This window comes from Pongo abelii, chromosome 1 (assembly GCF_028885655.2).
Source record: "Pongo abelii isolate AG06213 chromosome 1, NHGRI_mPonAbe1-v2.0_pri, whole genome shotgun sequence".
NCBI classification, from domain to species: Eukaryota; Metazoa; Chordata; class Mammalia; order Primates; family Hominidae; genus Pongo; species Pongo abelii.
This window is the reverse complement of record NC_071985.2, coordinates 136,549,300-136,571,131: the sequence shown is the minus strand read 5'-3', so window position 1 is coordinate 136,571,131 and position 21,832 is coordinate 136,549,300. Positions and strand designations below refer to the sequence as shown.

The window sequence follows — 21,832 nt, the reverse complement described above, 5'->3', positions numbered from 1 at the left end:
CATAAAAGAGGGGAGAATTTCCCACTGAATATCAGATATTTTAACCAGGGTCATGAACACAATTTCTACTACCAAGAGAGGAAAATGGGATTTAAGGAGAGAAGAACTACTTTAAAGCTGAGCTTTCTACACAATCTGGATCTACATAATGCAATAAAAAGGCTTAATGTTTTTGAGGTATGTTCTGAAGGAGCTGCTTTACCATGGCAAGATGTTCCATTACACGCACGAGGCCCTGAAGGTGCACACACTGGATTATTTAGCTGTCGGATGTGTTCTCTTACTGAATTTCGTCTTTTAAAAAAAGGAAGAAGGCATGAAGAAATACCTGTAAATGACTAAGAAAATAATTTTTTAAAGTTTTTTTGTCATAATTTGTGGGGCTTTTTTTCCTTGACTTCTGAAGCTCCAAATTCACCCTTAACAGATGTGTTGTTGAATTGTGACATTAACAAAACCAAATCATTTTAAACCACTCACCAGTAAAATAAAAACTAAATATTTGCTTAGCATTCCCAGCATTTCTTTCATTGTGAAAACAGTGAAAATATGGACAAATTAATTCTTAATGGTACTCTATACAATAATTTAGTGCTAGGATTTATATTAGAAATGAGGTTTTCCCAAACTAAGTCTGTGGTTGACTGAATCAAAGATAAGCAAGATAATACAGTGTGTTATAAAAAGTACCCTATAAATGTCAAAAGACCATAATAGTAAAAATATATTAGAATGATGCTAACAATAATAAATAGTGCTAGCTTTCCAAAGATTCCAAAAATCAGAGTTTTGGGGATTGATAGTAGTGCTTGCCTAAAGAACACATGGCACTTGAATTCCAAATCAAGGGAGGTCATTGAAATTGCACTGATCACGCACATGCATACACATTGATTTATTACATGTCTACAGATGTGTTTAACACAAACACATACTCCCAATTGTCAATGATCTTTGACTTTTCAGCCAAGTTTTATGGTGACCTGCCATATACTTGTCACTGTGCTAGACATCGAAGGAAATAAGAAGATACTGAGTACAGGATGTCTGTCATTAAAGCTTGAAATCTCATAGAGAAGTTTCAACCAGAGCACTAGCCTCCCCATTCTGAAGTCCAATGCCAGTGCCAATAATAAGAGGAAGAGCTACAGTAACACTGACAGAGGCTGGTTGGTGGAGTGGAGACTAGTGAAGAGTTTACAGGTAAAGAGGCATTTGAGCCAGCATTGTTGTAGTGAAAATGATGATGAGGGCCAGGTGCAGTGGCTCACGCCTGTAATCCCAACACTTTAGGAGGCTGAGGCAGGCCGATCACTTGAGGTCAGGAGTTCAAGACCAGCCTGGACAACTTGGTGAAACCCCATCTCTACTAAAAATTTTTAAAAATACAAAAAAATTAAAAAAAATTAGCTGGGCGTGGTGGCAGGCACCTGTAATCCCAGCTACTCAGGAGGCTGAGGCATGAGAATCACCTGAACCCAGGAGGTGGAAGTTGCAGTGAGCCAACATGGAGCCACTGCACTCCAGCCTGGGTGACAGAGCAAGACTCTGTAGCAAAAAAAAAGAAAAAAAAAAGAAAGAAAGAAAGAGAAAATGATGATGAGCTACGAGGAAAAAAGAAAAGTAGTTCTGGTTCTAGTATTGCTCTCTGTGTAGCCATAATAATGTATAACTTTTCTGGGCCTTCTAACTTATAAACTGAGAGAGTTGAACTAGATAATGCCAAGGTCATTTCAAATGTATCTATTAACAGTGACACATTCATTAGGTCATCCAAAAGAGGAAGACTTTTTTTAATTGTTCAAAGTTGTCACCACCATAGCAAGACGGAAAATTCCATTCACTGTGGGTGGGAGCATCTTTATCAAAATTTTCTAGACCTAACTTAGGATAGGGTGGGGCAAAGATGAGGGGTATCAATGTTAAGGAGAAACTAGCAAGGATTTTTTTCTAAGAAAATCAAATAAGAATTAGATTTTGAGATTAAGTAGCAGTTGTCCAGATGAAGAGGAAGATAAGGGGGAAATTTTGCTGTTTAAAAGTTCATACGTGGGTGGGGTGCAGTGGCTCACACCTTTAATCCCAGTGCTTTGTGAGGCTGACGTGGGAGGATCACTTGAGGCCAGGAGTTTAAGACTAGTCTGATCAACATAGCTAGATCCTGTCTCTACAAAAAAATAATAGCCAGGCATGGTGGTGTGCACCTGTAATCTCAGCTACGTGAGAGGCTGGGGTAGGAGGACTGCTTGACACCGGGAGGTCAATGCTGCAGTGAGCCGTGATCATGTCACTGTACTCCAGTCTGGATGACATAGCAAGACCCCAAGTCAAAAAAAAAAGTGCACATTGTTTATATGTACAGAGTAGTAAGAGAATATGCCCAAAAAGGAATGCAAGTAGCCTCATTAGGAAAGTGTAGAAGAGAATAAATAGTTATGTTTAATTGTTTACTTTTTATTTTTGTGGATACATAGGTATATATATTTATGGGGTACATGAGGTACTTGGATACAGGCATGCAATGTTAATAATCACACGCAATTGCCTCTTGGCCTCTTTTGCCACATTCTCTTCGACCTCTGTAAAAGCTATTTTAAAAATGAAAAAAATGACATAATTTGATTGGTGTCCTGGAAATATCACTTTGGTAGCAATATGAAGGAAGAACGGAAAGAACTAGAGTCAAGAGAAATTGAAGGCAAGGAGATCAGTCATGGAGCTCTCATGGTAATACAGTTAGAAACAAGGGATAGAATTAAATCAGTGACTATAGAGATAGGAGAGGGCAGCTATGTCAAATGACATACTACAGTATGTGTCAGAAGTCAGACATGGAACTCTTTAGAACCATAAGTGGGAGCTTTGCATGAGGAACAATACAGATAAAGAAGAGATGTGGCCACATCACCACATCCAACAACATGCTCCCACCTACAAAGCAAAAAGAGTGAAATATTTAAGACTAAACTAACAAACACCGTCTTTCCCTTCTTTCCCACACTTCCTTCTAAGCGAATCTACCTTCACCCTCATCGCCTTCTGAAATGGTGATTCTGTGTGGTCTTGCTTGTATCACAGCTGAGATGAGAGCTGTATACATGATTCAAGGTGATCCAATAGGCTTCTTTTCTTTAGAATTTGTTCTAAGAAGTACAGAGGTTGGGGAGGTAGAGACTGTCATCCTTGGTCATATAGATTTAGAGCTGGAAGTCATTTTTATCCATGAATATACTGAGAGAAGCAGAGATAATAGGTTTAGGGAAAGAAGCATGAGAACCAGTAACTTGATGTTACAAGAAGAGACAAAGGTCCATGGAGACTGAGAGAAGCCAAAGTAGTTTCTGATTTTCCAGTTCCTAGTCTAGGTTCAGCTCTGTTCCTGGTAATTGAGTCCCTTGAATTTAGGCTCATCATTACTTGCAGTGGTGTGAATTAATATCTGTTCCTTTTTGTTTGATTGTTTTACTTTGCTTAATTTTTTACTTTTTATTTCTGCGGGTACATAGGTGTATATATTAATACGGTACATGAGATATTTTTTGACACATGCATGCAATGTATAATAATCACCTCACAGTAAATGGAGTATCCATCCCCTTAATGTCTGTATCTTGAAACAAAACCATTACTAATTCCAGCACAACCTGATAGATTGCAAAGCAGATGGCCTCTTCTAAGAAAAATTTAAAACGTGGTATTTCTAGAGCCTTGCCAAGAAGCACTCACCATGGTCCCCCTGAGAAACTATGTTCCAGCCAAATTTATAAATATTCAGTACTTTGGCACCTAGTATGTAATGAAAGCGAGATGGGCCAGCCTGCCCCAGAGTTAAGAGTGGGTATCGCTAATCTTCCTAAGGCAATCTAGTATAGTGGCCAAGAATGCAGGTTCTGGATATTAGTGCTTCAGTGTATGTATAGTTTGCAAATATTTTCTTCCATTTTGTAGGAGGTCTGTTTACTGTATCCATAGTTTATTTTGCTGCTCAGAAACTCTTTAGTTTAATTAGGTTATATTTTTCTATTTAGGGGTTGTTTTGTTATTGTTCATAGTGGTTTTTGTTTGTTTGTTTGTTTACAATTGCTTTTGAGGTCTTAATCATAAATATTTTGCCTAGGCCAGTGTCCAGAAGAGTTTTCCCTAGGTTTTGTTCTAGGATTCTTATAATTTCAGTTCTTACATTTAAGTCTTTAATCCATCATGAGTTAATTTTTCTGTATGATGAGCGATAGGGGTCTAGATTCATTCTTCTGCATATGGCTATCCAATTTTTCCAGCACTATTTATTGAATAGGGTGTTTTTTCTCCATTATGTATTTTTGTGGACTTTTTGTCAATGATCAGTTGGTTGTAGGTATGTGGCTTTTATTTCTTGGTTCTGTATTATGTTCCATTGATCTATGTGTCTATTTTTATACCAGTACCATACTTCTTTGGTTACTTAAAATAACCTTATTGTAGAATTTGAAGTCAGGTAATGTGATGCCTCCACCTTTGTTCTTTTTGCTCAGGATTTCTTTGGCTATTTGGGCTCTTTTTTGGTTCCATATGAATTTTAAGATGGTTTTTTCTAATTCTGTGAAAAATGGTGTTGGTTATTTAATAGAAATTGCATTGAATCTGTATATTGCTTTGGGTAATATGATCATTTTAACAACACTGACTCTTCTAATCCATGAGCATGGGATGTTTTCCTATTTGTGTCATCTACCACTTCTTTCATCAGTGTTTTGTAGTTCTTCTTGTAGAGATCTTTCAACCCCTTGGTTAAATGTATTTCTACATATTTTTATGCAAGGAACACAAACAACTCAACAAGAGAAAAACAAGTGACCCTATTAAAAAATGGGCAAAGAGCATGAACAGACATTTCTCAAAAGAAGACTCACAAGCAGCCAACAAACGTGGAAAAAATGCTCAACATCACTAATCATCAGAGAAATGCAAGTTAAAGCCAAATGAGTTATCATCTCATACCAGTCGGTATGACTATTAGTAAAAAGTTAAAAAACAGATGTTAGCAAGGATACAAAGAAAGGGGAATGCTTAGACACCGTTGGTGGGAATGTAAATTAGCACAATCCCTATGAAAAACAGTATGGAGATTTTTCAAAGAACTAAAAGTAGAACTACCATTTGACCCAGCAATCCCATTATTGAATATCTACCCAAAGGAAAAGAAATTGTACTGCTCTTGTATGTTTATGGCAGCACTATACACAATAGCAAAGTCTTGGAATCAACCTGTGTCCATCAATGGATGACTGGTTAAAGAAAATGTGGTACATATACACTATGGAATACTACTCAGACATAAAAAAGAATAAAATAATATCTTTTGCAGCAACATGAATGGAGCTGGAGGCCATTATCCCAAGTGAAATAACTCAGAAACAAAAAAATCAAATACCACATGTTCTCATGTGTAAGTGGGAGCTAAACAATGGGTACGCATGGACATACACAGGGAAATAATAGACACTGGGGACTCCAAAAGCAGGGAGAATAAGAGGAAGGTAAGGGTAAAAAATTTACTTATTGAGTCCAACATTCACTATTCAGGTAATGAAAACCCTAGAAATCCAAACCATTATGCAATATATCCATGTAACATACCTTCATATGTATCCTCTGAATCTATAAAAATAATATAATGCAGGCTCTGATAGTAAACTACCTTAGTTTGCATCCTAGTTCTCCCTCTTGACTGCATGGCCTTGGTCAAGTCATGTAATTCCCCTGTGCCTGAGATTATTCATCTGAAAATGGGGATAACAATAGTATCTACCCCAAAAATTGTGTGAGGATGAAATGAGATCATGTATGTAAAGCAGGTAAATAGTTCTTTGTACATGTAAGTACTCAAGAAATGCTAGTCATTATAATATTTTATTATTATGTTTATTCTCCTTTTCTTATCAGCCACCAAATCCTTTTAATTTTGTCTTCTAAATATCTGTCACATCCATGCAATCATTTCCACCAAGATTGCTACTATACTAGCCTAGGTTACTGGTAGTGCTCACCTCAGTGCTTTACACTCACCAGTTATCCCTGGTTTCAGTGTTACCCACCTCAAATCAATCTATATACAAAGCTAGAGTAATCCTCCTACAATTCGAATGAATGAATGTCTCCCCTTCTTGAAAGCTTCAATGACTCCTCATTGGCCTCAGAATAAAGTCCTCTCCCTTCACAGTATGTAATGTCCTTCATGATGTGAATGATGTTTAGCTATTCAGCCTCATCTCTTGCCATTTATTCTCTCTGATACAGTTTCTACCCTTGGAGAGTTCTTCTGCAAGACCTTGCTACACTATGAAACACTCTTTCCTCTTTCTTCTCTTGCCTACCTTCCACTTATCATTGAGTTGTCACCTTAGATATCATTTCCTCTGAGAATGTTCTTTGATACCATTAAATTTGTCTTCCTCCTCTACCACAGTGTAAGTAATTTAAGTTGAGCAAGGTATATCGTTCAACATTTTTGATGTTTAATATAGTGCTTGACACTACTTTTTAAGTGAATGAATAGGTGGATGGATGAACAAATGAATGTATGCAATTTTGTAGTGCATGAAACTAGTTGCAGTATGGGAAGTTATGTGTGGAGGGAGGTCAACTATGAAGCCAGGTTAATATATCTAAAACTGAGTTTTCAATCCAAGCAACAAGATTGAGGGAGGGCCAAGGAGGGAAACAAAGCAGGGAATCCAAAGAGCAGGTGTAAGGAAACACCAAGGAAGGATTCATGAGGTGGAGTAGAGCAGCTCATCATAACTTTTCATGGGATCCCTGAGCTGGCTTGCACTGGCTTGTGTTCATTCAAAGGAACTCTAGTACAATAGACAATAAGCAATGAGAAGGGATTGAAGGATATTTCAGAGAAAAATGCATGATCAACTTCATTTTGGAGAAAAATTGCATTTTTTTTCAGCATTATAGAAGGGGGTTTGCAGGGCAAGATTGTTGGTAGGGACGCCAATTAAGAGATCATGTCAATAACTGAGTGATAATGACAGTCTGAACAAAGATAGTAAGGATGAGAAAGGGGAGCAGATTAGGGCAACTATGACCAAACACATATTAGACATATTCAAAGTATTATTAAGATTTAGTTTGCAGAGGGAGTTATAGAAACTAGTTTTAAAAGGCATAACAAATGTATGAAAGTATAGGGTAATTTGTGAATCCTGTGAATTTTAAGTTTGGATTTGAGAAAGGAGAAGCTATCACCTCTTCAACACTGTGAAACTACAATATCAATATTTAAGGAAAAAAAAAAGACTCTAGATGAATTTGCAAACAAAGTTTTCCTAGACCCAAAGCAGGACTATGACACTGGGATACATGCATTTAGTTTGTGTCTGTTTGCCCTAAGCCTTCCTACCAATCCCTTCCAACTCTCAGTTCCTGATGGTTATGGGCTCTTGTTTGAAGTGCAACAGCTCTGTCACTCACATGGAGTGTGACCAAGGACAGATCATGAAAGCTGCCAGCTTTCCATTTCACTGAAGTTGGCATGCCTTTCATGCTTACTGACCACAATGCTGCCATCGTGCCCTGGGTGAGGAGACACCTTCCCCTGGAAAGTGATCAGTAAAAGAAAAATGTGTTTCAGTTATCTCTAAAAGCAGGGAGCTAATTCATCTTGCTCTGATGCCACTTTCCTTTTCCAATTTTTAAACAAATGATTTTTGACAGAAACACTAGTTGAAGTCTCATAGTTAAAATTCTTTCCCAAATTATCTAACACCTGTTGGGAAGATTATCTCAGAAGTTTACATAGTGAGACTTGAACATGAAACGTCAAAGGATGCCTCACATTTTCTGCTCTCTACTTGTCCTCTGTCCTATTAACCTCTCCTTTAAAAAAGAAAACAAAAAGGTCTTGAGGCTAGAATAGAGGGTAATCACAGTTTTTGAGCCACGGAAAGAAGGGCGTTGAGAGGAGAAAGCACGCTAGGTGGCTGGAGCCCTCTGAGATGTCACAGGACCTCTGCGAGGTGAGAAGCCAAGTGGTGAGAGCTTATGCTAACCTGCCTGACAGACAAGGTCTTGTTCCTTTCAAAGTAATCTCCCCTGAGCACTCCAAGACAGGCTGGCTTAGACAGACTCAATCCAATTTAATGGATGATTTGACAATGGAAAATTGAGGGAAGAAGGAAATGATACATGCCAGATATCAGTCCAGGCAAAGCTGAAAGGGTCTGATGCCTTCCATTCATTTACCAAGAGGGAAGTGCCTGAATGAGCAAGTGCTCAGTGTGGGGGCAAATTTTAGCAGAGGGTCTGGGGAGAAGAAATGTCCCTTTATCCTCTAGCCCTCTTGTAGAGTATCCAGAATTTGAGGGGCTCTGCTTGGAAATCTCTGACAGTCAGTCCATCTCTGCCCAATTTGACATTCTTCTTTTAGAACTTGCCTTTTCCCGGATAGGTGTGGGAATATCCTTTTTTTTTTTTTTTTTTTTGAGGCAGAGTCTTGCTCTGTCGCCCAGGCTTGGGTGCAATGGCATGATCTCAGCTCACTGCAACCTCCGCCTCCCAGGCTCAAGCGATTCTCGTGCCTCAGCCTCCTGAGCAGCTGGGATTACAGGCAAACACAACCACGCCTAGCTAATTTTTGTATTTTTAGTAGAGACAGGGTTTCACCAAGTTGGCCAGGCTGGTTTCAAACTCCTGACCTCGGGTGGGGAATATCAGTATTTGTGGCCTCAGCTCTTATCTCTTCTCAGTACCAGATGTCTCTATGGCATACCCTCCTCCTCCTCCTCCATTTCTGCTTATGCTTAGCACCATCCAGCTCTAATTCACAGTTGATAATCCCCAAGTTCCATTAGTAATGAATGACCTTAATTTGGCAGCCTTGGAACCTCTATCCTCATGTATTCTTATGGGCATCCCTTCTGGGCACATCACAACCCAGTGGACTCAAGCCAACCCCCTCCTTAAAGCATATCCTTTACTGTCCACACACTGTCAACCTACATTAACATAAATGGAGACAGAAATGGATTAACTAGTTGTAGCTTTAACTGCTCTTTATCACTTCTATATGATTGCTCACTGCCATGCTACAGAGGTACAACAGATGTTGGTGTCTCCTATTAAGAACTAGATAGCCTAGCGAAGTTCTGCATAGTATCCTGGGAAGCCTCAGGATTCATTTTAGAGGTCCTAATGACTCTTTCTCATGGTGCTGTAACATACTTATCTTGAACCTATCACTGTAGACCTCTGCTTTCACGACAGCATCAGAGGCCCTCTTGACATGCTTTGTTGTGTTTCAGTGGCATCAACAGGAGAAGGATCTGATTTCCCTTCAGAAAGGCAATCATTCATCATTTGCTGTCCTAAGGCAGTGTTTGGCCAACTGCCTTCCCTATTGACAGCTGGAATGCTGATTAGAAATAGACCATTCCAATCATGTCATCTGCAAACAGGGACAATTTGACTTCCTCTTTTCCTAATTGAATACCCTTTATTTCCTTCTCCTGCCTAATTGCCCTGGCCAGAACTTCCAACACTATGTTGAATAAGAGTGGTGAGAGAGGGCATCCCTGTCTTGTGCCAGTTTTCAAAGGGAATGCTTCCAGTTTTTGCCCATTCAGTATGATATTGGCTGTGGGTTTGTCATAGATAGCTCTTATTATTTTGAGATACGTCCCATCAATACCTAATTTATTGAGAGTTTTTAGCATGAAGGGTTGTTGAATTTTGTCAAAGGCCTTTTCTGCATCTATTGAGATAATCATGTGGTTTTTGTCTTTGGTTCTGTTTATATGCTGGATTACATTTATTGATTTGCATACATTGAACCAGCCTTGCATCCCAGGGAGGAAGCCCACTTGGTCATGGTGGATAAGCTTTTTGATGTGCTGCTGGATTTGGTTTGCCAGTATTTTATTGAGGATTTTTGCATCAATGTTCATCAAGGATATTGGTCTAAAATTCTCTTTTTTGGTTGTGTCTCTTCCCGGCTTTGGTATCAGGATGATGCTGGCCTCATAAAATGAGTTAGGGAGGATTCCCTCTTTTTCTATTGATTGGAATAGTTTCAGAAGGAATGGTATCAGTTCCTCCTTGTACCTCTGGTAGAATTCAGCTGTGAATCCATCTGGTCCTGGACTCTTTTTGGTTGGTAAGCTATTGATTATTGCCACAATTTCAGATCCTGTTATTAGTCTATTCAGAGATTCAACTTCTTCCTGGTTTAGTCTTGGGAGAGTGTATGTGTCGAGGAATTTATCCATTTCTTCTAGATTTTCTAGTTTATTTGCATAGAGGAGTTTGTAGTATTCTCTGATGGTAGTTTGTATTTCTGTGGGATCAGTGGTGATATCCCGTTCATCATTTTTTATTGCATCTATTTGATTCTTCTCTCTTTTTTTCTTTATTAGTCTTGCTAGTGGTCTATCAATTTTGTTGATCCTTTCAAAAAACCAGCTCCTGGATTCATTAATTTTTTGAAGGGTTTTTTTGTCTCTATTTCCATCATTTCTGCTCTGATTTTAGTTATTTCTTGCCTTCTGCTAGCTTTTGAATGTGTTTGCTCTTGCTTTCCTAGTTCTTTTAATTGTGATGCGAGGGTGTCAATTTTGGATCTTTCCTGCTTTCTCTTGTGGACTTTTACTGCTATAAATTTCCCTCTACACACTGCTTTGAATGTGTCCCAGAGATTCTGGTATGTTGTGTCTTTGTTCTTATTGGTTTCAAGGAACATCTTTATTTCTGCCTTCATTTCGTTATGTACCCAGTAGTCATTCAGGAGCAGGTTGTTCAGTTTCCATGTAGTTGAGCGGTTTTGAGTGAGTTTCTTAATCCTGAGTTCTAGTTTGATTGCACTGTGGTCTGAGAGACAGTTTGTTATAATTTCTGATTTTTTACATTTGCTGAGGAGAGCTTTACTTCCAACTATGTGGTCCATTTGTCTCAGCCCAAAATCTCCTTAAGGTGATAAACAACTTCAGCAAAGTCTCAGGATACAAAATCAATGTGCAAAAATCACAAGCATTCTTACACACCAATAACAGACAAACAAAGAGCCAAATCATGAGTGAACTCCCATTCGCAATTGCTTCAAAGAGAATAAAATACTTAGGAATCCAACTTACAAGGGATGTGAAGGACCTCTTCAAGGAGAACTATAAACCACTGCTCAAGGAAATAAAAGAGGATACAAACAAATGGAAGAACATTCCATGCTCATGGGTAGGAAGAATCAATATCGTGAAAATGGCCATACTGCCCAAGTTAATTCATAGATTCAATGCCATCCCCATCAAGCTATCAATGGCTTTCTTCACAGAATTGGAAAAAACTACTTCAAAGTTCATATGGAACCAAAAAAGAGCCCGCATCACCAAGTCAATCCTAAGCCAAAAGAACAAAGCTGGAGGCATCACACTACCTGACTTCAAACTATACTACAAGGCTACAGTAACCAAAACAGCATGGTACTGGTACCAAAACAAAGATATAGATCAATGGAACAGAACAGAGCCCTCAGAAATAATGCTGCATATCTACAACTATCTGATCTTTGACAAACCTGAGAAAAACAAGCAATGGGGAAAGGATTCCCTATTTAATAAATGGTGCTGGGAAAACTGGCTAGCCCTATGTAGAAAGCTGAAGTTGGATCCCTTCCTTACACCTTATACAAAAATTAATTCAAGATGGATTAAAGACTTAAACGTTAGACCTAAAACCATAAAAACCCTAGAAGAAAACCTAGGCATTACCATTTAGGACATAAGCACGGGCAAGGACTTCATGTCTAAAACAACAAAAGCAATGGCAACAAAAGCCAAAATTGACAAATGGGATCTAATTAAACTAAAGAGCTTCTGCACAGCAAAAGAAACTACCATCAGAGTGAACAGGCAACCCACAAAATGGGAGAAAATTTTCACAACCTATTCATCTGACAAAGGGCTAATATCCAGAATCTACAATGAACTCTAACAAATTTACAAGAAAAAAACAAACAACCCCATCAAAAAGTGGGCAAAGGATATGAACAGGCACTTCTCAAAAGAAGACATTTATGTGGCCAAAAGACACATGAGAAAATGCTCATCATCACTGTCCATCAGAGAAATGCAAATCAAAACCACAATGAGATACCATCTCACACCAGTTAGAATGGCAATCATTAAAAAGTCAGGAAACAACAGGTGCTGGAGAGGATGTGGAGAAATAGGAATACTCTCACACTGTTGGTGGGACTGTAAACTAGTTCAACCATTGTGGAAGTCAGTGTGGTGATTCCTCAGGGATCTAGAACTAGAAATACCATTTGACCCAGCCATCCCATTACTGGGTATATACCCAAAGGTCTATAAATCATGCTGCTATAAAGACATATGCACACGTATGTTTATTGCGGCACTATTCACAATAGCAAAGACTTGGAACCAACCCAAATGTCCAACAATGATAGACTGGATTAAGAAAATGTGGCACATATACACCATGGAATACTATGCAGCCATAAAAAATGATGAGTTCATGTCCTTTGTAGGGACATGGATGAAATTGGAAATCATCATTCTCAGTAAACTATCGCAAGGACAAAAAACCAAACATAGCGTGTTCTCACTCATAGATGGGAATTGAACAATGAGAACACATGGACACAGGAAGGGGAACATCACACTCTGGGGACTGTTGTGGGGTGGGGGGAGGGGGGAAGGATAGCATTGGGAGATATACCTAATGCTAAATGACGAGTTAATGGGTGCAGCACACCAGCATGGCACATGTATACATATGTAACTAACCTGCACATTGTGCATATGTACCCTAAAACTTAAAGTATAATAATAATTGAAAAAAAAAAACAGATGTAAAGACAAAAAAAAAAAAGAAATAGAGCATTCCACAGTCTGGCCAGGAACCTACTCAAATGGACAATTTCCCCATTCTCATTTACAGAATAGGTAATAGCAATATCTAACATTGATGAGCACTTACTGTAAGCTAGAACAGCTAGTTTGCACAAATTCTCTCATTTAATCCTCACGATTAAATAAATAAGTAGATATTTATCCCCAATTTATACATAAAGAAACTAACCAGTTAAATAATTTCCCCAAAATAAGGGAATTATAATAAGTCTCAAATATAAGTTGTATCTACTTTTGCAGCCTCAGTTATACTTCTCTAAAAGTATCCTTTCTATTACAGAAGACAGAGAGATGTTTTCCACATGGACCTTTTCTTGTCCCTTTTTAGCCCAACGGCCATCTCCTATTTTGCACTCCTGGTTTCCCACTCCAGTAAATTTTTCTCTATTCAGTGCCAAAATTATCTCTGGGACTTTTTGTTACATATTTCCCAAGGAGTTTTTGTCATGCTGTAAAGATCAGACTTTTCAATAAAGTTTCCAGTTTCCCAAAAGCAATGAGTCAGACCCAGAAATCATGTAAAGTGTCACTTCTACTTAGTGATCACTATTAGATAGTTTTCTATTTTGGTACCATGTTTCACTCAGTTCCTGCTACTTGCAACCCCAAAGAAAGAAACTTCTTTGAATTTTTGTTGTCGTTGTTACCTAGAGGATAGGAAGCTATTTCTGTTCACAAATAAAGAATGATTTTTAATACCAGATTTAGCATGGTACAATTCAGCGACTATTATTTCTCTGTGTCTATGATATACAAGACATGGTACTTGGTGGGCAGAATCCACAGAGGAAGAAAACACACACCAGCTGAGAACCTGTGGGAAAAAATATACATCAAACATATTAATAGAAATCATCTTTTGTAGGTTGCTTCATGATAAGATATCAATTTACATATGAAAAAACTATGGCAAAATGTGCATGTTACACACTCTCCAGAACATTGGTTAATTCTTTCTTTAAATTTTTATTAATTATTATGGGTTCTACCACAGCAAGGTGTAAGTATAAAGAGAAGTTAGGAAAAGTAATCTAAACTCGACATTGCAATGCAAATTTGCCTTTTCAAGTAAATAGCATCAAATTTCTAATGTAAACTCCTTAGTCATATTAGGCAAACACAAAAGCCTGTTAACAAATTATAGAGTTCTGCTTAATCATATTATCTCACTTAATATGTGATTTCTTACTAATGATTGATTCTAAATATTTTTTAAGTCACATTATTAATGGTCACAATATTTTGAGTTCTAAACATCTATTCTAAAAGATACATGAGGTATCAGCAGTCTCCACATTAGTCTCACCATTAAAACTCATATTTAATCAAATTTTGGGGTGCTTTAGAAAATATGAATACTTGAAAGTTACTAAATTGGCTTGAAGTTGCATTATGATTAACTGCAGGAACAATGATTACATGTCAGAGATCAAATCTAGTAATGATATAACCTTTTTGTAACATTAATAACCATATTCATAAATTCATTATATTTATATATGTAGAAAATAACAAGACTTTTCTATAAGGAGAGCTATGACACAGTCCCCCAGATTTAGCATTAAGTGGCTAAACAGTGTACATAATAGTGTATAGTGTACCATCATTATTTAAATAAAAGGATATAGATACATATACTTTGCATGATGTGTATAAATATATAAATATATATACATCTCATATATTATATACATATTTTCATCCTATGGCATCCAGTGAGACTTCTCTAATCATATTCTGAGTTCTTGTTTTTTTATTTCTGAGAATTTCACTAGAAGCCCAGGCCTTCCTGCTTCAATTAGCACCTGCCCTGTGTTTCTATAGTTTTAGGTGATTTTTCAAGCCTTTGCTTAGTGGCTTTCATCGGGAGACATCTGCTAAGCCTTAGCTTCAGGGAATGAAATACTTTGCCATACTGAGAAGTGTCCCTTCCAACAACTCAGGGGCTAGAATCAATGCAAGAAAGCTCTCTCACGTCGCTCTTCAAAACCTGAAGAAATCCTTCAGGGCGATAACACAGGCATCAGTAGGTGCTGAGGGGTGTTTGGCTGTTTACCCTCAAAGTTGTGATCTCCACTCGACTTACTCATTATTATGGGTCCTAGAGAAGTTGAGGGGGGTGTGGCTAGAGTCGCCTCAGGTGTCTGAAGGGCAAAGATATGCTATCACCTGCTTTTGCTGCAAATTTAAAGATTATGTTATCTTCTGTGGCTAGACTCATATTTCACTCTCACAATCATCTAGTGATGGGAGAGGCATGGGAAATATGGCTCGCATAAAGCCTTGGAGGGAGGCCACCAAATGTGTGGGAAGGGGCAGTTGAAAGCACAAAGATATTGGAAAGGGCACGAAGTTAGGGTAAAACTTGGTTCATGCCACTCACTCATGCTGTGGCTGTATTTGTACCTAGAGTTGAAACAGCTCCAGAATTTCTTATTCGGAAGGGCTTCACGGCAGCTATCTGCAGAAGGTGGATGGAGAGATGGATTTGTGCTAAAACCGCAGTGGATAACAAGCCTAATGTTTTCACTTGTTTTTATATTTATTTTTGTATTTATGTTAAATGACTTGATATATTATCCTAGCAAGCACACAACTGTTATTAAGATTGGGTATTTATTTGGGGGTATAAGGCACCTGAGAGATTATAGGAAGGATAAAAACCATTACCCAGCCACACTGGCAGATCCACTAGGCAGTATGGCTTGCAGAAGCATAGATCAGAGCAGAGCTGGCAGCAAGAGCTGCCACTTCTGAGGCAGCTGCCAGGTCACTGCACCTGCCACGTGCAGGTAACTTGTTCTTCAAATGGAAATTTTCATCCTCAAGTGTAGAGTCGCCATAAAGTCCCTTGATGTCATATCTAGAACAATACAGTTGTACCCTCAAAAGAGAGCAGAAAAAACAGATGGAGTGACCACATTTTCTGAAGTTGCTTCAACTAGATGAAGTGTATCTGTGATTACAGCTCTCACAGTGTCCACATACACCAAAAAAATTATTTTCTATATAATTCTCAGCTTTAATTAGCTTTAATGCAGCATACTAATTTATATATCAAATTTATATATCAGCTGTTTTTACTTCTCCTATTTAGCAGATTATAATTCACTACATCAGAGATCAGCAGCTACTTCCCATCAGTTGATTGGCTCATGTTCAAAAATAGCTGACGTCATAATCCCTAAAATGAAAAGGAAGCCTGTCAGTGTCTTAGGCTGGATTCCCCAAAAGCAGATCTAGCGATAAGGATCTGAGCACAAGTAGTTCATTTGGGTGGTAATCTTAGGCAGCCCCAGTAGAGAAATAGGGAACTAAAACGTAGAAGGGAAGGGAGACCATGACATGTGCATTATAGCTGGCTGCAGTTGAGGCTCAGCCCCACTAGGCACTGCAAGAGACAACGTAGAGCATGCCTCAGAGTTATCCCCTGCTGAGGGACAAGGAGGCTGCGTTTTTAATCCCCTAACCCTCATCTGTCATGGGCTACAGCCTGCCCTCAGTGGCATTTCAGACCTGTCAAGATAAAACGCCAAGGAGAGCAGCAGTATCTTGCAGTAGACACCATTGATGTGTAATGGAACAGTGGAAGTTGAAAGAATACAGGCAGGCCACAACAGCATCTGCCATAGTAAGGGTCTCAGAATGGTCCAGCTGTTGTCAGCCCAATAGCCCCAGAAGTGCAGCCTAGAGGAGAGCGGGTTAAGCAGCATTTAAAACTTCTGGGCCGCAGTTGCTGCTTCCCCTTAATCTGACCAGATAGCTATTTCCATAAAATTCCTGTATAACCTCTTGATGCTAAAGATTAAAAAAAAAAAAAACTAAAATTAAGAAGTTAATTGGCTTCAACTATGTGTGTCCAATCTCATTTTTCTCACTGACAGTTTGGGGTGGGGTGGGGCACACATTATACCTGGGTACCTGAGAATGGGCTCTGGGGGGAAGCAGGCCAATGGGAAATCCTCATCCAAAAATGGAGCTTAGAGTTCACAAGCCCAAGCCAGAAGGGTACACATGCCTTAAAGCCCAACTGTACACAAAATCAAAAGCTAAGTAGGTCAGTTAAGAAGTAAGGGCCGGACGCGGTGGCTCACCCCTGTAATCCCAGCACTTTGGGAGGCCGAGGTGGGCGGATCACGAGGTCAGGAGATCCAGACCATCCTGGCTAACACGGTGAAACCCCATCTCTACTAAAAATACAAAAAATTAGCCAGGCATGGTGGTAGGCACCTGTAGTCCCAGCTACTCTGGAGGCTGAGGCAGGAGAATGGCCTAAACCCAGGAGGTGGAGCTTGCAGTGAGCCGAGATCGCACCACTGCACTCCAGCCTGGGCAACAAAGCGAGACTCTGTCTCAAAAAAAAAAAAAAAAAAAAGAAGAAGAAGAAGTAAGGTCACGGCCGGGCGCTGTGGCTCACGCCTGTAATCCCAGCACTTTGGGAGGCCAGGGCGGGCGGGTCACGAAGTCAGGAGTTCAAGACCAGCCTGACCAACATGGTGAAACCCTGTCTCTACTAAAAATACAAAAATTAGCTGGGCATAGTGGCGGGCGCCCATAATCCCAGCTACTCGGGAGGCTGAGACAGGAGAGTTGCTTGAACCCAGGAGGCGGAGGCTGCAGTGAGCTGAGATCTTGCCATTGCACTCTAGCCTGGGTGATAAGAGCAAGACTCCGGAAAAAAAAAAAGAAAAAAAGAAGTAAGGTCACCAAAGCCAATAGGTCTAAAGGCAGACCTAAAAGTAGCTGCCTCAATCAAAGTGAAGTTAGATGCCACAACAAATAAACCCCTAATTCTCAGTAGTGTAACGTGAGAACTATTTCTCCTTCATGTAAAATCCACTACTCTTCCCACATATGACTCATGTTCCTTCTGTCTGTGGCTTCATCATTTACAAGTGGCTTGGATCTGCTGGATCCTCTAATTCTGGCTGACAGATCGGAAAAATAGAGGGTGAAAGACTAAGTGTGAAAGTATTACATGACAGGTCTGGAAATGGCATGCATTTCTTTGGCCTGGAAACCACTGGCAACAACTTAGTCACACTTCCCTCACGTAAATGCAGGGGGACTGGGAAACACAGCTCCTGATTTAGAAGGAACTTCCTAGGAAACTCTCTATACTGCGGAAGGGGAGCATGCTCTGGTAGAGAGTTAGCCATCTCTACCGCACAAGCCAAATCTAAACAGCTCAATAAGACAGGCATTACTGGAAGTGGAGCTCAGCAAGCTTGGACAAAATAAACCATGTGCCAATTCTTAAGCCAGCCAGAGACCAGATGCCTCTGGCATAGACATCCCTGCCAGTTAGGGCAAGATCCAGTTGATTAAGATACTGGAGTGGAATGAGCAATATGGGAAAACTGATCAATCAGAGAAAAAAAATCCCAGCATGAAAGCCACGATTATTCCCCCTCCATTCCTCTCATCCAGAGATGGGCTGCCTGGCACAAAATTCAATCCAAATTTGAATTCTACTTAATATCACCAATAGAATTTTTCGTTGGCCTTGTTCTGCATTCAGTGATAAAAGCAGCACACAATTATTTTCGATTGGACCAATGAGATTGTGCTGAGAAGTCTCTGAAGACTGTCTGCTGAGTGCCAGTTGTTAATGAATCCCATTTGTCTTTCTTGATTAAGTCTGCTATTACCCCCGTTTAGTCCTGTCACCAACCCTTTAGCAAGAATTTTCATATCACTGTTTAGATGAGAAATTAGCCTATAAGAGCAGCACTCATCAATCAGGAGACAGTTTATTTAATACAGTTTACAGTTTATGAGTTCAAAAACTGTAGCCTCATACGTTAGAAATGGATCACTGTCCTAGACAGACAATCAGGGGGTTGAGTTCACTTGACAGGCATGGAGAAATGACTTTGAATGTGAGATATGCAGTTAGAGAAGGTCTGCAGTATCACACGCCTGCAGCAGAGTATCAGGAGGCTCTCACTTCTGATTAGGAAATCCCCTTTGGTTTAAGCAAGTGCTTCATTTTAATACTTAACCATGCCTCCCTACAACACTGTGACCAGAAAATTCAAAATGAAATTTTAGAATAGAATCACTTCTTTGTGATACCAAATCTTTTTTCTGGATTGCTATATCATTAAAACAGTTCATGAAGAATATTTATCTGCTTCTTGAAATCATAAAGAGCAAGATGTCCATGAAAATCTTACTTTTGCGAAGAGTAGTGAGTGGCATTTCCATTCAGTCACCAAAAGTAAAAAATTGCAGGAAAAAAGCCCCAGATCTTTGGCATTAACTGTGTAGCTACATGACCATACAAAACGGATGATTTTGGCCCCCAGGAGAATTTTAGGAAGCCCAAATTGGCAGAATTTCTTGGTTATTTGATTGTATCAAAGACTGTGGCTATTTTAAGTGTTCTATTTCACATTATAAAGTATTGAACAAGCTAGATTTATGGAATTGCTTTCCATAATATTATTTTGTTTGGGGCTATCATTTTAAATTCATTTTACCTATGACTCACTTTATTTTCCAAACCAATACTTTACCAACACAGTGTCATTTGTATATATAGTTAAGCTTAGAGAGGCCATAATTAGCAGACATTTACTAGTCGCCCTCAACTCTGGCCCCCAGTTGGCCTTAAATCATAAATATTTTTTCTCAACTTTTTCATTTCAGAGGGTACATGTACATGTTTGTTACATGGATAAATTGCATGTCCCTGAAGTTTGTAATACAAATGATCCCGTCACCCAGGTAGTGAGCATAGTACCCGATAGGTGGTTTTTTGATCCTTGCTCCTCTCTCTGCCTTCCCCTCTAGAAAGCTCCAGTGTTGTTTCCATCTTTATGTCCGTGTGTATTCACTGTTGATCTCCCACTTATAAGGGAGAACATGCAGTATTTGGTTTTCTATTCCTGCATTAAATTTTAAATCTAAGGCCGGGCACTGTAATCCCAGCGCTTTGGGAGGCCGAGGTGGGTGGGTCACGAGGTTAGGAGTTTGAGAACAGCCTGGCCAATATGGTGAAACCTTGTCTCTACTAAAGACACAAAAAATTAGCCGGGCGTAATGGTGCGTGCCTGTAGTCCCAGCTACTCGGGAGGCTGAGGCAGGAGAATCGCTTGAACCTGGGAGGCAGAGGTTGCAATGAACCATGCCATTGCACTCCAGCCTAGGCAACAGGGTGAGACTCCATCTCAAAAAAAAAGGCAGTATAATTTTCTTTTCAGACCAATATCTTTTATTTCTAGACTGAGGTATGTTATGCCAAAGTGTTGCATTTCTGTTGTTGGTTAAGAATTATTTCAGTCTTAATGACTACAGAAAGAACTGTTGGCTTTGCAAAATGACCCACCTCCTGGGATGACTTTAAATGAAAAGAGTGTTCAAAACTCAATTACACAGTCATGTTTACTGGTGAAAATATTCCTGTTCATCCTCATGATTATAGCAATGGTCATACCTATTTATCCATTCTAACAGAAGACTGGTTCCCAGCGCTCTCAGTCCAATCAGTTTGTCTTAGCATTATTAGCATGCTTTCCAGCTGCAAAGAAAAGAGACGACCACCAGATAATTCTTTTTATGTGCGAACACGTAACAAGAATCCAAAGAAAACAAAATGGTGGTATCATGATGATGCTTGTTGATGCCACTGTTATGATCCTCCTAGCAGAAGATAGTCTCATTGAGAAAATGAGCACTTTGATCATTCAGTCTTTGACTGGAAGTGACCTATAGGCAATGAAGACTACTTCCTTTTACTGCATTTTTACTCGTGTGCATTCTGGGCACATGTTGATCCCTGATTCAGTCCAGGTAACTGACATGCTTTTATTAGTCATACAGTATTAATGCAGGTGTCAGGGAATGTCAAATATAATTCCATTTTTATTTTTTTTTTTTAAGCTTTTGGAAAAGCTCCAGGTCCTCATGTGTTGTGCAATGACTTCCTTGGCGGTTTTGGTACGTTCATTGCCGGCAATGGACGTTGTAACAGGAAAAATTTTCATTAACGCCTGCCACTCAATGATTAATGCATGATAGGGCCTATGAAATGAACTTATCAGTTACAGTGGGAATATAAATAAAGTGAGGGATCCAACATTACTTTAAAAGTCTCCCCAACTGTTTATATTTGGATTCTATGCACTGTGATCCTAAGGTTAACAGCATGAATTATCAGGCGTCTTTAAAGGACTGTAATGAAAGATCATTGCGTATTTATTTAATAGTTTATATCTGCTGTCAAGGTGTTTTGACATGGAAGATTTTCAAGTAACACTGGCAGGGAGGTACACTATGTTAACCCTATGGTGAAAATAAATTCATTTGTTGTATATAGTTCCTCAATCTCTGAAGTAAAGGTATGAGTAATACAGGGTATGAATGGTTTAATCAAGGCTTTATTTTGGAAGTAAGAAAAATGGCAGTGATGATTAAATTACTGCAGTCCATAATTTGGGCTTGTTATTTGTACATTAAAGATTTTTTCCAAGTAGGTTACACTTTGTTAACTTCCTGCTAGCCATCAGCATGAGCCCTACTGCCTAAATGCTATTTCATTTATTTATGTTTGGAAAACGCATAAACATTTTTGTTTGCAATCTTGTTTCTTTTGTTATAAGTCAAGTTTGAATGTTAAAATACTTTTATTGAAAAACTTTTGTTAAGTTTTGTCTTGTAAACTTTCTTTACTTGTAAGTATCATCTTGTCCTTTAATCCTGTACCCAAAAATAAGAAATACATTTTTGACAGAGGCTTAATGTTTTAACAAAAGAGTGTGGACATTTTTATTTTAAAATTTAGGCAAAAATCGCTATCAAATGGTATGTTTGCTTATTTGTCTCACACAGCCATATAGGTTTTCCTGGAGGGTTTTGTTTTGTTGTTGTTGAAAAGACTTTGCTTACAGCTAGATGAAATTTACTATAGAAAAAAA

General features: G+C 39.0%; 1 pseudogene; it reads left to right on the top strand.

The window, feature by feature from the left end:
* Nucleotides 1-2,655: 2,655 nt before the first annotated feature.
* Nucleotides 2,656-20,607, top strand: LOC129057888 (ubiquitin-conjugating enzyme E2 W-like; annotated as a pseudogene).
* Nucleotides 20,608-21,832: the final 1,225 nt, after the last annotated feature.